This window comes from Pongo abelii, chromosome 1 (assembly GCF_028885655.2).
Source record: "Pongo abelii isolate AG06213 chromosome 1, NHGRI_mPonAbe1-v2.0_pri, whole genome shotgun sequence".
In the NCBI taxonomy this organism is placed as follows: domain Eukaryota; kingdom Metazoa; phylum Chordata; class Mammalia; order Primates; family Hominidae; genus Pongo; species Pongo abelii.
In genome coordinates, this window is record NC_071985.2 from 224,520,236 (window position 1) to 224,536,648 (window position 16,413).

The 16,413-nt window shown below is 47.2% G+C and overlaps 1 protein-coding gene across 11 annotated transcripts in view; it reads right to left on the reverse strand.

Moving 5' to 3' along the window:
• PIK3CD (phosphatidylinositol-4,5-bisphosphate 3-kinase catalytic subunit delta) overlaps nucleotides 1-16,413 on the reverse strand; it is a 75,446-nt gene that overhangs the window by 21,717 nt on the left and 37,316 nt on the right. For 10 of the 11 annotated variants that reach the window (XM_063715194.1, XM_063715193.1, XM_024253286.3 and 7 more), the window contains one exon: nucleotides 15,146-15,250. The gene's annotated coding sequence lies outside the window, so the exon portion shown is untranslated. Of the gene's footprint in view, nucleotides 1-13,139; nucleotides 13,227-15,145; nucleotides 15,251-16,413 lie in introns of those variants that run through there. The other variant, XM_063715173.1, reaches the window with a different exon arrangement.

A 16,413-nucleotide genomic window follows, 5' to 3' on the forward strand; every position in this document is an offset into this window, starting at 1 on the left:
AATATAGCCAAAAGACAGTCATTTTAACATATAATCAATAGAGAAAATTACTAATGAGATATTTTGACATTTATTTTGGTATCGAGTCTTTGAAATCTGGTGTGTGTTTTACATTTGGAGTGTACTGCAATTTCATTTCTAGATTATCATCAGAAATACTTGATCTGAATGTAGATTTTATACAATCTACAGGTGAAAAGTAGGTTCACAGACCCAGGTTTTTTGTTTTTTGTTTTTTTCTGTTGAGACAGGGTCTCACTCTGTTGCCCAGGCTGGAGTACAGTGGCACAATCATAGCTCACTGCACCCTCCAACTCCTGGGCTCAAGTGATCCTCCCACCTCGGCCTCTCTAAGTGCTGGCATTACAGGTGTGAGCTCCTAGCCAGACCCAGTTTGTTCTAAACACACTTAAGGCTGGGCGCAGTGGCTCATGCCTGTAATCCCAGCACTTTGGGAGGCCAAAGCAGGTGGATTGCTTGAGTTTGAGACCAGCCTGAGCAACATGGCAAAACTCTGTCTCTTACCAAAAATACAAAAAAAAAAAAAAAAAAAAAAAAAATTCCAATAAATGAATGGTACAGCAATTTTAAATTAAATTAAATGTTTTAAAATTCCATTCCTCACACTATCCACATTTCAAGTGCTCAAGAGTCACATGTGGCATAACCTACGATCAGTATAAGCACATCATTAACTTTACTAAATATCACCACATTGTCCTCAAGACGGTGGTGCCTGTCAGCAATCCCAGAACTGTGGTATGGTGATCAATCTCCAGATATTGGTCAACACTTGGTATTGTCAAATTTACTCATTTTTGCCAATCTGATGCGAATGAAATTATCTCTTGTTTTAATTTGCATTTCCCTGATTTTCCATAAAACCTTTATTTTCTGCAAATAGCCTACTTACTATAACCTTTGCCCATTTTCCTGTGGGGTTACTTAATCTTTTTTAATGGTTTGTAGGATTTCTTTTTATATTCTAGATGCCATTCCTTTGTTGGTTGAATGAGCAGGAAATATTCTCTAATCTGAGTCATCTTTTTGCTTTGCTTATGGTGTCTTTTTGGTGAGTAGAAGGTTTTTTGTTGTTGCTGTTTTGTTTTGTTTTAGGAGACAGGGTCTCACTCTGTCATCCAGGCTGGAGTGCAGTGGCGCAATCACAGCTCACTGCAGCCTCAACCTCCCAGGCTCAGGTGATCCTCCCAACCTCAGGCTCCCAGGTAGCTAGGATTACAGGCATGTGCCACTACACCCTTTTTTTTTCTTTTTTTTTTTTTGGTATTTTTAATAGAGACTTTAAAAAAATATATGTTTTTAGTAGAGACTGATCCCAAACTCCTGGGCTCAAGTGATCCATCGGCCTCAGTCTCCCAAAGTGCTGGGATTACAAGCGTAAGCCATCATGCCCAGCCTGGTGAGTAGAAGTTTTTAATGTTGATGCGGTCAAATTATCAATCTTTGCCCTTATGATTTATGATTTTTATTCTTTAAGAAAAGACTTCTCTACTTAAAGATCACATTCTCTTGGATTTAAAAGACTTGTAAAAACAGTTGAAAATAAATATTTGGTTGAAGGCAGGTGTTGATCGGGTGGCAGCGCTGGCTGGGCCCAGGCCTCACCGTCAGCTGGACCCCAGCTGCCCTGAGGAGCGAGAGCTGCACATCTCTAGGCGCTGCCACTGCTGGTCGCCACTTCCTCTGATTGCAAAACCACATCCTACTTTGGGTTCCTCTTGCTGAGAATGGCCAAGCCAAAGTCTTCCTTTTGTTTCAAAACTTGGGGGACCAGCTGGGCGTGGTGGCTCACGCCTGTAATCCCAGCACTTTGGGAGGCTGAGGCCAGTGGATCACTTCGAGCTCAGGCGTTGGTGACCAGCCTGCGAAACATGGCAAAACCCTGTCTCTACACAAAATATAAAAATTAGCTGGGCATGGTGGCTCACGCCTGTAGTCCCGGCTACTTGGGAGGCTGAGGCTGGAGGATTGCTTGAGCCAGGGAAGTGGAGGTTGCATTTAGCTGAGATGGTGCCACTGCACTCCAGCCTGGGCAACAGAGTGAGACCCTGTCTCAAAAACAAAGCAAAGCAAAACAAAAAAACGACTTGGGAGAGAGTCAGGAATCCTGGAGAATCCACTTATGATATGATATGAGCTTTGACCATGCTTGGAAAGTCAGGGGTATCTTTGGCCACTCATTCTGGTGAGGCCCAAGATAAGCACATGAGGCATGAGCTCCCAGGGACTCCAACCCACAGCCTGGGTTCCAGGAAAATACACCCCTCACTCTTCTGCCCCTTAGCACTCTGGAAATGAAGTCTTCAACTACACCTTACTTAAATGGGATGTAGGGAAATACTTTCACAGAAAACCTCATTCCTAAAAGAGAAAGTCTCAGACTAGTCTGCACAGGACATCAAATGCCAGGTCCTGTCACCAGTGGGACAGGAGAAAGTGGAAGTGGCTTCCCTCTCTCTGGGCCAAGAACCTCTCTCTAGCGCAGTGGCCAACCAGCCCTAACTCTTCCCTGAATGAAGCCCAGAACCATAGCTCTCCGGTATGTATGGGACAGAGATGCCAGTGAGTACAGGGACTTCAGAAATGCCCCAAGAATGCAAACCAGTACAACCACTTTGGAAAACTGTTTGGCAATATCTACTGAAGTTGAACATGCCTATGCCCTAGGACCCAGCAATTCCGCTCCAAAGTATACACCCCAGAGAAATGCAAATACATGTATATTTATCCAAAGACACGGGCAAGAGTGTCTATGGCATCACTATTCATGATGCCTCCAAAGTGGAAACTTCCCAAATGCACATCAACAGAATGGGGAATGGCAAAATAATGTGTGACACTTTCTCTGAGCAGAATGTTATATAGCAATGAGAATGAGCAGTCTACAAGTCCACACAACAGTATCAATGACTCTCACACACATAAAGCTGGGCAAAAGCAGCTGCCCACAAAAAAATATGTGCTCATGATTCCAACTGTACAAAGAAACAAACACAGGCAGAATTAATAAATCTATGGTGGCAAAAGAAGAAACAGGGGTTACCCCAGGTTGGGGGAGTGACTAGAAGGGCTCATGGAAGGCTTGTTGGTGCTAGTAACTTTACGTTTTTGGTTTTTTTAATCTGGGAGCTGGGGACTTTTCAAAAACTCAACACACTCAGTCCAAGTGGTTCGGATAAGCTGACTTCACTCCTAGCTCCCTGGATAGCCTGAGACTCAGACACAGCCAATCAGGGGCCTGAGTCTGCCCGGGCCATGGGGATTGGCTTGGAGGTGCGAATGAGACTTAGGCCCAGCCAATCACTGCATGTTATCTCCCTGACTATAGGATTCCAGGACGGCCATATGACTATCAAGTCAGTCCGGTGGGTTTTGACATCTAGACTTCTCTGGGACTTCTTGGGGTAGCAGAAACGACAGACTGTCTACCTAGAGCTGCTAGCAACTGTTTGCTGTCTTTATGGACAGAACTTGAGAAGAGACCAACACAGAGGAAAGTGAGGCTAAAGCAGACAGTACAAGCCTGGGTCCTGAGGACGAACTTTGATTCCCTGGATCCAGCCATGCCTGAAGCTAGAGTCTATCCCTGGACTCTTCAGTCTCATCAGCCAATAAACCCCCTCTGCCTTTTTGCTTTTTTAACTTACAGCAGTTTGAGCTGAGTTTTTGGCCGCTTACGGCTAAAAACATCTATTTTCATTACTGCAGCTGCACTTCCATTTTTAGAAGCTTCTAGTGTTTAGAAAGTTCTTTCCCTGACCGGGCACGGTGGCTCATGCCTGTAATCCCAGCACTTTGGGAGGCCGAAGCAGGTGGATCACTTGAGGTCAGGAGTTCGAGACCAGCCTAACCAACATGGTGAAACCCTGTCTCTACTAAAAATACAAAAATTAGCCGGGCGTGGTGGCACATGCCTATAATCCCAGCTACTCGGGAGGCTGAGGCAGGAGAACCGCTTGAACCCAGGAGGCGGAGTTTGCAGTGGGCCGAGATGGCGCCACTGCACTCCAGCCTGGGCAGCAAGAGCAAAACTCTGTCTCAAAAAAAAAAAAAAGGAAAGAAAGTTCTTTCCTTGGAAGTGAACCTGCCTCTAAGAGTCAAACTCCAATCTCTGTGCTGCCATCTAGAGGCACACAGAGGAGTCCACAGGACACTGATGGCGGCCCCATCAGGCCCTAAGGTGTCTCTTCAGCCCAGGCATTCCCAAAACCACTCACTGTTCTCTCTGTGATACAGTTTTCAGACCCTTTTGCCACAGTTTGGTACTCCAAGCTAACAAGATGCTCCAGGGCAGCACCTTGGGAGGCCAAGGCGGGTAGATCACCTGAGGTCAGGCGTTCGAGTCCAGCCCGGCCAACACGGTGAAAGCCCGTCTCTACTAAAAATACAAAAATTAGCCAAGCGTGGTGGTTCTCGCCTGTAGTCCCAGCTACTCGGGAGGCTGAGGCAGCAGACTCGCTTGAACCCAGGTGGCAGAGGTCGCAGTGAGCCAAGATCGCGCCACTGCACTTCAGCCTGGGCAACAGAGTGAGACTCCATCTCAAAAAAAAAAACCCAAAAAACAAAAACAAGATGCTACAGACAGGGCCTGGCAGGTCGAGCTGTAGAAGAATGTTCTGGGCACCGAGCTCCTATTTGCTTAGCCTGAAAGTATTTCATGCTCCCCCACTCTCACCCCAAGGCAGATTTTTGGTGGCCACATCATGAACTCATTGGCTGCCAGCCCTCCAGGGATTTTTCACAGTAAGCCAGGTTCTCCCTGCCTGTACAGGAACATGAATTTCCTGATCTAAATGAAGGAATTCACAATTATCCTTGGTAATTTCATCTTGTGAATATAATTGGCTCTCATATCTTATTGGATTTTTTTTTTTTTTTTTTTTTTGAGATGGAGTCTTGCTCTGTCGCCCAGGCTGGAGTGCAGTGGCACGATCTCTGCTCACTGCAACCCCCGCCTCCCAGGTTCAAGCGATTCTCCTGCCTCAGCCTCCTGAGTAAGTGGGATTACAGGTGCCTGCCACTGTGCCTGGCTAATTTTTTGTATTTTTAGTAGAGACAGGGTTTTGCCATGTTGGCCAGGCTGGTCCTGAACCCCTGATCTGCCTGCCTCGGCCTCCCAAAGTGCTAGGATTGCAGGCGTGAGCCACCGCACCCGGCTTTGATTTTATGTTTTGTCTCCATCACTCAGTCCGAGGTAGATTCATTTATCCCACCAGTATCTACGGAGCCTGATTAAGTGCCAGAAATTACACGAGGTGTGGGGGATCTCGTGGGAAAGGGACTCAAGTCTTCCAGAACTGGCCACTACAGCTGCAGCAGGGGGTGGTGGGCACAGAGGGGAGGGTGTGGCATGAGCAAGTTGAAGAGTTCAACTGGGCTGGGTCTTGCAGAGCCTTCAGAACAAGGGCTGGCACCTGGGGCTTGCGCTGAGCGGACGGACAGCCCTGGAGGATTTTAGGTGAGGGAGCGAGGGATGCGATTTTCATCCACAACTATGCTGCTGACTGCGGTGTGGAAGGACCGCGGTGTGGAAGGACCGCGGAGTGGAAGGACCGCGGTGTGGAAGGACCGCGGAGTGGAAGGACCGCGGAGTGGAAGGACTGCGGTGTGGAAGGACTGCGGTGTGGAAGGACTGCGGTGTGGAAGGACTGCGGAGAAGCAGGGAGGAAGGGGAGTAGGTGCAGGGGAAGGAGGCCGGTGCCACTAATGACAGTGGCTTGACCCAGAAGGAGACAGCACTGGAGAGCAACGGAATCCAGACATACTTAAATCAGAGGGACCCCTGGGGGACGGTGCAGGAGGAAGTGAAGACGACAGCCAGGTTTGGGCTTGGGAGATGGGAGTGGTGGTGGGAATTTACTGAGAGAGGAAAGGAAGAGATTTCTGGTGGGATAAGACAGCCGGAGCCCCGTTTGAGACCAAAGAATCTCAGCTGCTTAATGAATATCCATGTAAAGACTGCCAGGGGCAAACTCCCCAGGTCGGAGGGCGGGGGACAGATCTGTGGAGTCAGCAGGCTACAGACAGATGTGGAGCTGGGGGAGCAGGTGAGACGGCCTAGACACAGAGCGGGGAGCTGGGGTCGCATCACCCAGTGATGGACGGTGACCAATCCCTCCTCACTGACTCATCCAGAATCCTGAGGCATGAGTTGTGTCCACATCTAAGTCACTCATAAAATATCCAAGGAAACAGGATAAGAACACAATTCCTTTCACCTTCCCACCTCCTGGCCAGCATGATCCACAGAAACAGCTGCGCAAAGCGGAGCCCTCCCGCACATGGAGTTCTGGCCAGGACACCAGGCCACCCTTAGAAGTCTGCCCTGAAATGTTCTCCTTGGTGCTCTTTCTGGAGCCCAAGGTGGAAGAACGGCATCCCAGCTGTGAAGGTCTGAGGGATCTGACCCCAGCTATTGGGAGGCTGAGCCACGAGAATCACCTGAACCTGGGAGGGGGAGGCTGCAATGAGCCGAGATCACGCCACTGCACTCCAGCCTGGGAAAGAGTGAGACTCTGTCTCAAAAATAAATAAATAAATATTTAAAAATTAAAAACAAAGTTAAAAAAACAAATAGATAAACAAGATGCTTCAGGTAGTAAAAGCACTGGAATATAATAAAAAGGGGCTTGCAGGGAGCGTTTCCTTTGGATGGTAGGTCAGGGAAGGGTCCTCGGGTGAGATCATTCTGAAGTTGAGGCTCAAGTGAGAGAAGGATCCAGCAAAAACCCACAAAACAGGGTTCCAGGCAGTGGGGACAGAAAGTGCAAAGGCCTGGGCCGGGGGCGGTGGCTCACGCCTGTAATCCCAGCACTTTGGGAGGCCGAGGCGGGCAAATCACTTGAGGCCAGGAGTCCAAGACCAGCCTGGCCCACACGGTGAAACCCTGTCTCTATTTAAAAAATACAAAAAATTAGTCAGGCGTGGTGGCTCACACCTGTAATCCCAAGTAGGCTGAGGCAGGAGAATCCTTGAGCCTGGGAGGCAGAGGTTGCAGTGAGCCAAGATTGCACCATTGCACTCCTGCCTGGACAAGAGTGAAACTCCGTCTCAAAAAAAAAAAAAAAAAAGAAAGTACAAAGGCCCTGAGGCAGGAGGCAGGTGCCTGAAGTCAAGGGTGTGACTGGGAGAGACAGTGAGTCTGACCCTGCAGGGCCCCGTAGCCATGGTGAGGAGTCCAGTATCATTACAAGGAGAAATCACTGGAGGGTTTTAAGCAGAGGACTGAGGCGGCCTGATTTGATGCTTTATAAAGATGGCTTTGGCTGCTGTGGGAAAATGGAAGGGAGCGAGGCCAGAATGGAAGCAGGAGAGCAATGATGAGATGTGTGCAGGACATGTACAGCAAGAGCTGGCAGGGCTGGATTGATGAGGGGAAGTGTTGGGCTCACATGCCCCGAACTGCCCGAACTCATCCCAGCAGCCTACTCTTTTTTTGGCACGGTTCGCAGAGAGGGTCTCATTCTATCGCCCTGGCTGGAGTACAGTGTCATCATCATAGCTCACTGTAGCCTTGACCTTGTAAGCTCAAGAGATCCTCCTGCCTCAGCCTCCCAAGTAGCTGGGAATATGACACAAATCAACGCACTGTGCATCACTGTGCAGAGCTTTGTTTATTTATTTATTTATTTTGTAGGGATGGGGCCTCCCTATGTTGCCCAGGCTGGTCTCAAACTCCTGGGCTCAAGTAATCCTCCTGCGTCGGCCTCTGAAAGTGTTGGGATCACAAGCATGAGCCACCATACTTGGCCTCCACAACAAGGATTTCTGACCTCTACTGCTGCCATCAGAAAAAATAAGCCAACTACCCTGAAAAAAAACGCTATCCCCACCATCTCATCATCATCCTAGCTCACAGCCCAACAAGGAGGCCACAGACCTGCACCCAGGTGGAGGCCTCAGATACTACACATCAAAATCAAGAGAAAGAAACATCCACGGTCTCAGACCTGGTAACTTTGGGAATTTGGGAATTATCCTAAAGAAGCAATTCAAAAGTCAAAAAGGCTATATACACAAAGATATTCAATGTGGTATTGTTTGTGAAAGTGATAAAGAAATGGCTAAATAAATGATGCATTAACTCAATGAAACTGAATGCAGTCATCAAAATGACACCTGGGCACACTACACAACACTGCAAATATTCCACACATTAAGTGCACAGACATTTATCATTGTGACATATGCTTGTTGATAAAGCATTTTAGAAAGCATAGAAAGGCCAGCCATGGTGGCTCACGCCTGTAATCCCAACACTTTGGGAGGCTGAGGCAGGTGGATCACCTGAGGTTGGGAGTTCGAGACCAGCCTGACCAACATGGTGAAATCCCGTCTCTACTAAAAACACAAAATTAGTTGGGCGTGGTGGTGCATGCCTATAATCCCAGCTACTTGAGAAGGTGAGGCAGGAGAATCGCTTGAACCTGGGAGGTGGAGGTTACAGTGAGCTGAGATCGTGCCATTGTACACCAGCCTGGGCAACAAGAGCGAAACTCCGTCTCAAAAAAAAAAAAAAAAAAAAAAAAAGCATAGAAAAAATGAAATGTTATGAATGAATATGGATGTCTTAATAACTTTATTATTTTAATTTCTAGGGAAGTTATACAAGTACATGGTTTTATTTCTTTTTTCTTCTTCTTCTTTTTTGAGACAATGTCTGGCTCTATTTCCCAGGCTAGAGTGCAGTGGTGCAATCTCGGCTCACTGCAACCTCCGCGTCCCAGGCTCAAGCCATCCTCTCATCACAGCTCCCCAAACAGCTGGGACTACAGGTGCATGCCACCACACCCAGATACTCCTTTGCATTTTTAATAGAGACAGAGTTTTGCCATGTTGCTCAGGCTGATCTCGAACTCCTGACCTCAAGTGCTCCACCCGCCTCAGTCTCCCAAAGTGCTAAGATTACAGGCGTGGGCCACCACGCTCACCACTTTTTTTTGTTTTAGAGACAGGGTCTCACTTTGTTGTCCATGCTACAGTGCAGTGGCATGATCATGACTCACTGCAGCCTTGAACTCCTGAGCTCAAGTGATCCTCTCACCTCAGCCTCCCCAGTAGCTGGGACTACGGGTGCACACCACATACCCAGCTAATCAAAAAAAACTTTTTTTTAAAAAATAATAACAAAATACAATTTTGTTGTCTTGAGATGGGTTCTCACTATGTTGCCCAGGCTGGTCTCAAACTCCTGGGCTCAAGCAACCTTTCCATGTTGGCCTCCCAAAGTCCTGGGATCACAGGCGTGAGCCACCACGCCTGGCCACAAGTACATGATTTTTAAAGTTAATTAAAACTAAAACTCTTACAGTACAAAGTAGCAGTCCTCTGACCTCCACTTCCACATATATACCACACCCAATAACTTTCAGTTGCTTCTTTTAAGTATTTATCTCTATATTTCCATTTTTTATTTAAAATTTTTGTGTTTTTATACCTCAGGCAAAATTTTAAAAAATTTTTTTATGAAAATAGAGACAGGGTCTTGCTATGTTGCCCAGTCTGGTCTTGAACTCCTGGGCTCAAGTGATCCCCCCACATCAGCCTCCCAAAGTGCTAGGATTACAGGGATGAGCCACTGTGCTCAGCCTACAATTTCTTTTTTTTTTTTTTTTTTTTTTTTTTGAGACAGGATCTCACTCTGTCCCCTAGGCTGGAATGCAGTGTCACAATCACAGCTCACTGCAACCTCCGCCTCCTGAGTAACTGGGATTACAGGCATGCGCCACCACACTTGGCTAATTTTTAAATTTTTTATAGAGACAAGGTCTCAGTACATTGCCCAGGCTGGTCGCAAATTCCTGGGCTCAGGTGATCCTCCTGCCTTGGCTTCCCAAAGTGCTGTGATTACAAGGCATGAGCCACCATGCCTGACCTTGATATTTCTAAATAACAGTTTTATGGTAATATTTCTTGGTTTTCAACTTTTAACTTATTTTTTTCTTTTCTTTTTTTTTTTTTTTTTTGAGACAGGGTCTCACCCAGGCTGAGTACAGTGGTGAAATCCTCAACCTCCCCAGCTCAGGCAATCCTCCTGCCTCAGCCTCCCGAGTAGCTGTGACTATAGGCACATGCCACCACGCCAGCTAACTTTTTATTTCTTGTAGAGATGGGGTCTCACTATGTTGCCCAGACTGGTTTCAAACTCCTTGGCTCAAGCAATTCTCCTGCTTCAGCCTCCCAAAGTGCTAGGATTACAGATGTGGGCCACCATACCTAGCCAATTTTATTCTTTTAAATTTTTAAAATTTTATTATTATTATTTCTCGTAGAGATGGGGTCTCACTATGTTGCCCAGGCTGTTCCTGAACTCCTGGGCTCAAGTGATCCTCCTGCCTTGGGCTCCAAAGTGTTGGGACTACAGGCGTGAGCCACCCCACTGTCCAATTTTAACTTCTTACCTTAGAAAATGAGTTTGTGGGCCAGGTGCCGTGGCTTACACTTGTAATCCTAGCACTTTGGGAGGCCACGGTGGGTGGATTGCTTGAGCCCAGAAATTTGAGACCAGCCTGGGCAACATGGCAAAACCCTATCTCTACAAAAAGGATAAAAATTAGCGGGGCATGGTGGCGTACACCTGTAGTCCCAGCTACTCGGGGGGCTGAAGCAGGAGGATTGCTTGAGCCTAGGAGGTCGAGGCTGCAGTGAGCCATGATCACACCGCTGCACTCCAATCTGGGTAACAGAGAAACACCTTATCTCAAAAAAAAAAAAAAAAAAAGTCTTTAATGTACTTTTTATTTGAATGACAATTACAGAATTAATTTCCCTCAGAATTAATTAATTCTCAGAAATTTAAAAGCACTGACCTTTTTCTTGTAGTTTCTTTCTTTCTTCTTTTTTTTTTTTTTTTTGAGACTGAGTCTCGCTCTGTCACCCAGGCTGGAGAGTGCACTGGCACAATCGCAGCTCACTGCAGCCTCCGCCTCCTGGGTTCAAGTGATTCTGCTGCCTCAGCCTCCCAAGTAGCTGGGATTACAGGCGCATGCCACCACGCCCAGCTAGTTTTTGTATTTTTAGTAGAGACGGGGTTTCACCATGTTGGCCAGGCTGGTCTTGAACTCCTGACCTAGAGATCCGCCTGCCTCGGCTTCCCAAAGTGCCAGGATTACAGGTGTGAGCCATCGCACCTGGCCTGTCTTGTAGTTTCTACTGTTGCTTTTGAAAAGTCCAAAGCCATCTCATTCTCTGATCTGTATGTGGCCTTTTTTTCTCTGATGACATTTAGTAACTTCTCTCTATCTCTGGAGTTTGAAAGTTCATGATGATATCCTATAGTGTGGGCCTTTTATTATTCATGGTATTGGGTACTACTTCGAGACTGTTTAAAAGTGGAAATGCCTTCAGTTCTAGAATTGTTTCCTACGTACTTTTCCTTCCTCCGTTTCTCTTGCCTTTTTTTCTTGAGCTCCTATGTGGTGCATGCTGGGTCTCCTGGACTGAAGTCAAATTTTTCTATATTTTCTTTCCTATTTTCCATCTCTTAAGTCTTTGTGTTCTCTTTTCTGGAAATTTGTTTTTCACTCTTCCAACTCTTTTGTTGAAATTTTTACTTCTGCTATTTTTACTTCTGCTATCTTAACACCTAACAACTTATTATTTTACGAATGTGCCTTTTTTTCCCATACAACCATGTTTGTGACTTCTCAAAAAAATTTTTTTTTTCTGTTCGTTTGGGTCTCTGTCTTTCACACTAGAAGTCTCTCTCTGTCTCTCTCTCTCTTTTTTTTTTTTGAGACAGGGTCTCACTCTGTCACCCAGGCTGGAGTACAGAGGTATGATCATGGCTCACTGCAGCCTCAACCTCTCAGGCTCAAGCAATCCTCCCACCTCAGCCTCCCAAGTAGCTGGGACCACAAGCATGTGCCACCATACCTGGCTAGTTTTTTATTTTATGTACAGAGAGGATTTCCCTACGTTGCCCAGGATGGTCTCAAACTCCTGAGCTTAAGCGATCCTCCTGCCTCAGCCTCCCAAAGTGCTGGGATTACAGGCATGAGCCACCATGTCTAGCCTGTAAATCTCATTCTATGTCAGCCCTTGGCTGACCATTCAAATCTAAGGGAAAGACACTAACCCTGCTTGTGCACAGGTAGGGCTAGTTGCTCAGTAGGGTTCAGTGTGAAGTGACAAAGCAATAAGCTGGCTTGTCTTTATTTTTTGAGATGGAGTCTCACTCTGTCGCCCACGCTGGAGTGCAGTGGCGTGATCTTGGCTCACTGCAAGCTCCACCTCCCAGGTTCAAGTGATTCTCCTGCCTCAGCCTCCTAAGTAGCTGGGATTATAGGCATGCGCCACCACACCCAGATAATTTCTGTATTTTTAGTAGAGATAGGGTTTCGCCATGTTGGCCAGGCTGGTCTCAAACTCCGGCCTCAAGTGATCCTCCCGCCTCGGCCTCCCAAAGCACTGGGATTACAGGTGTGAGCCACCGTGCCTAGCAACAAGGTGGCTTTTCAACAAGGTCCCCTTCAATGTCAATATGTGACAGTTATTTTTCTCGTGAGATCAGTTTGCTCAGACAGAAGTTCTCCAAGTGCCTGCCCAGAGGCTGTATGGAAGCTGCGGTGTTCAGGGAGCCACCCAGGATATGGTCTCACTGCTTGGCACACAAACTCACTTCTCCCTTTCGTTCTCCATGCAGAGCCTCTCCTGCCCTGGGCTGGGCCAACCTCTCTGAAAACACTGCCTGCTGGAAACCTGCCACCTGCTGGGGTGGGGAAGGGAACCATCTGGCTATGTGGCCTGGAGGGGTGGTCTGTCACCCTACCATGCTCTTTCAAGTAATCTTCCTGCTTCCTGCCCATCTTGCACACACCACCTTTCGAAGCACTCCATCCCCAGAGCCCCCATTCCTTTGCCTTTTCCACCTGCTTCCCCCATAGCCCAAGACATTCGACATTCTCCACTCAGCTTCCCTCTTGCCTATCGGTTTCCTGTCCTGCAAAGGTTTTGTTCATACCACCCTCCTCAATCATTTACTTTTCTAGTTTTTTTTTAAAGAATTTACATTTTTTCTTATTCCTTTACTTTCATTTTAGTGGGATTTTGAAACAGAGCAAAGAAATACATATATGTTCGATTGTTATGTTTATGTCAAAGTCTATAATAATACTTACTAATAAATAAAAATCAAGTTTTAAAAGGTGCAGACACAGGTCAGGGCGCGGAGGCTGACTCCTGTAATCCCAGCTCTTTGGGAGGCTGAGGCAGGTGGATCCCTTGAGGTCAGGAGTTCGAGACCAGCCTGGCCAACATGGCAAAACCATGTCTCTACTAAAAAAAAAAAAAAACCACAAAAATTAGCTGGGCATGATGGCGCACACCTGCAGTCCCAGCTACTTGGGAGGCTGAGGCAGAAGAATTGCTTGAACCCAGGAGGCGGAGGTGGCAGTGAGCCGAGATTGCATCACTGCACTCCAGCCTGGGCGACAGAGCAAGACTCCATCTCAAAAAAATTAAGTAAATAAATAAATAATAAATAAAAGATACAGACAGAATTCTCTCTGAGGGGTTTGGGGGAGGATACTCCAATGACGAAACAGTGGTTTTCTCTGGTGCAGGGTAGGGTGGCGGTAAGATGATAGACGAGTATGCTTGTATGTTTTTGGTATTTTCCAAACTTGACATTAATTTCCTATTTTTATAAATAAAGAAGCATGAGGATTAAAAATATTATTAAAAGGCATTTTCTGAGACAAAGATCAAGTCAGTGTAAATAGATGCGTGGAAGAAATTCTAATCCTCCAACAGGGGTCTACATGATCTATGGCTTTTGCTTATGTGGAGGGGAGCACTGGGGTTCCAAAGAAGCACCCCAGGCCTTCAGAGGTAGGTGGGAGTGGGACAGGGTGCTGAGCAGAAGTTCTGGGCTAGTTTCTCTTACAGTGGCTCTCTGTTTTGATCTGGTTTATAAATTAAAATTCTGCTTTATATTTTGAGTTATTTTATTTATTTATTTTTTTGAGATGGAGTCTCACTCTGTCACCCAGGCTGAAGTGCAGTGGTGTGATCTCAGCTCACTGCAACCTCTGCCTCCTGGGTTCAAGTGATTCTCCTGCCTCAGCCTCCCGAGTAGCTGGTATTACAGGTGCCCACCACCGCACCCAGCTAATTTTTTGTATTTTTAGTAGAGACAGGGTTTCACCGTGTTGGTTGGCCAGGCTGGTCTCCAACTCCTGACCTCGTGATTTGCCCAGCTTGGCCTCCCAAAGTGCTGGGATTACAGGCGTGAGCCACGGCACCCGGCCTATATTTTGATTTTTAAAAAGAGATCTGCAATCATCAAACAAGTTTGGAAAGTACCAGTGAAGATCTAGAGAAAATGAGGCTGAGGTTGGGGAAAAAGCCTTTAAGGACGCCACCTCACTCTAACCCCCTGCCCCTTTCCATCCTGAAATGACAGCAGCAGCTCCAGTGGAATTCTGGGTACACATAGAATACGTGATGCACCCAGAGAGCTTGCAAGGGGACCAGCAGTTCTCGCAGTCATGGAGCTCCCAAGCCAGACCCAGCTATTCCAGGCCCCCAGATGGGTGTGCGTAGCCAACGTCCAGCCAGTGTTGGTCTCTGGCCTCAGTGTCCTCATTTGCCCCATGAAAGGACTGCACTCATCTTCTAAGCTAATGTCCTAGAAACTCCAAAGAGCATCCCCTTACTGAGACAGTGACTGCCAGCTCTCTGAAGACACAGAACGGCCCCACCTAGGGACTCCTTGAGAAGCAATACTGAATTATAAAAGTTCAATCCATTTCCTCCAGAAAACTTTTAACATTTCTCTCCCCATTCAGGCCAGTCCAACGCTACCGTGGCCAGTGTGAGTCAAATACCAAATGCTGCAGCTTAGTAATGGGCTCCAGGACTCCTCAAAGCAAAGCCATTCCTTCTTTTCCCAGGCAGCAGCATCTCTCTCCTGGGAATGGCTGCGGTCTAGTTCACTTCCCCATTCATTCGCTCCTAGCACCAATTTGGGTCACTCTCTTCCTCTGGGCGTGCTAGTCCTACAGAGAAGTCTTCCTTTGGCTGGAGAGTCGGGGAGGATGGGTTTGTTCACATTCTTAACCTATCTACAAAATAACATCTCCTTTCCCTTCCCCCACACACTTGGCCCGTTCCCCCAACCTACCTCTCTGGAATAGTCCAAGAAAGACCAGGAAAGCCCCCTCCGCCTGGCAGATTAAAGATGCTTTAGAATCAATGAGTGTCATCCCGCCCTGGCCTGACTCCTTATCTGTTGGGGAAAAGAAAGAAAGAAAGAAAGAAAACTATTTTAACAAGAGAGAATTTCAGAAACCTGTGCATTCTCTTACAGGACGTTAGCTCAAAATCAACTGCTTCATCTAGGTCTCTCCTTTTTGCAAACCAATCACATTCCACTTGATCGGCCTTTCTTGCCATCTGCGTCAATGCCACCCCCAGCTCCCTTTGGTGGTACTGAAACCAACCACAGGAGCATTTCCAGTGCCTGGAGCAGGAATGTGCACTCAGATGACTCAGATCGTTTTTAGAGCTGTTTGTTGGTTTTGTTTGGTTTTTTGAAAGCAAAGTAATTGATCTGAGCCAAGCCTGGGTTCGAGTTCCATTCGATGGATGCAAAAAGCAGGTTGGTGAACTTGAAATCTTTATTCCCCATGTGGATCTGTTTTCAAGGCCCAGGTCTAAAGGAAAATCCATGCCCTATTGGGCTGGAGATAAAAAGGAAGAGTGTGAGGGGAGGGGCCGCCCACTCCTTGCATCTGTGGTGCTTCTTCCCCCACCTCAGCCACTCCAGGAAATAACAGAACCCCAAAGAGGGAAAAAAGACACTAGAGCTCCAGCCCAGTTCTAAAGACCCAACCCCTTCTCCCAACCCCAGGCCCTGGGCATAGCTACCTCCACAGCTGGGAGACTTCAGCCCAGAGCCCACTAGGTGGGCTTAGATTTAGCACAAAACCAAAACCACCGGCTTCTCCATGAGTCAAATAGCGGAGCCCTAGGAACCCGCTGGAAAAGGCATGTGTTGCCGGAACACATTTCCCAAGGACCAAGCTGGAGTCCTCCCTGCGGCCTCCATCCCTGCAAAGATGCTCCAGGGACCCTGCTGCGGGAGCCCAGGCATGCGGGCTCGGATGCTCCCTTCCCTCGAAATCCAGGGGACAGTGGCAAGCACTTCGCAAGGCACTGCCACCAGAGAAACAGGAGGTCAGCACCAAAGGCTAAGGAAGAAATCCCTTCCATTGCTGACCAATTAAGTGACTGGCCAATACCCGTTACCACGACAAATTATAGTAGCTCTGGCACAGGGAAATGAGACAGGATCATAAGGAAAGCCCTTTCAAAACAGGAAAGACAAAGCCAAAAGCAGAGGGAGCCGAGAAGGAAGAGAGGGAGAGAAATCATCCTCAGGAATTCGGG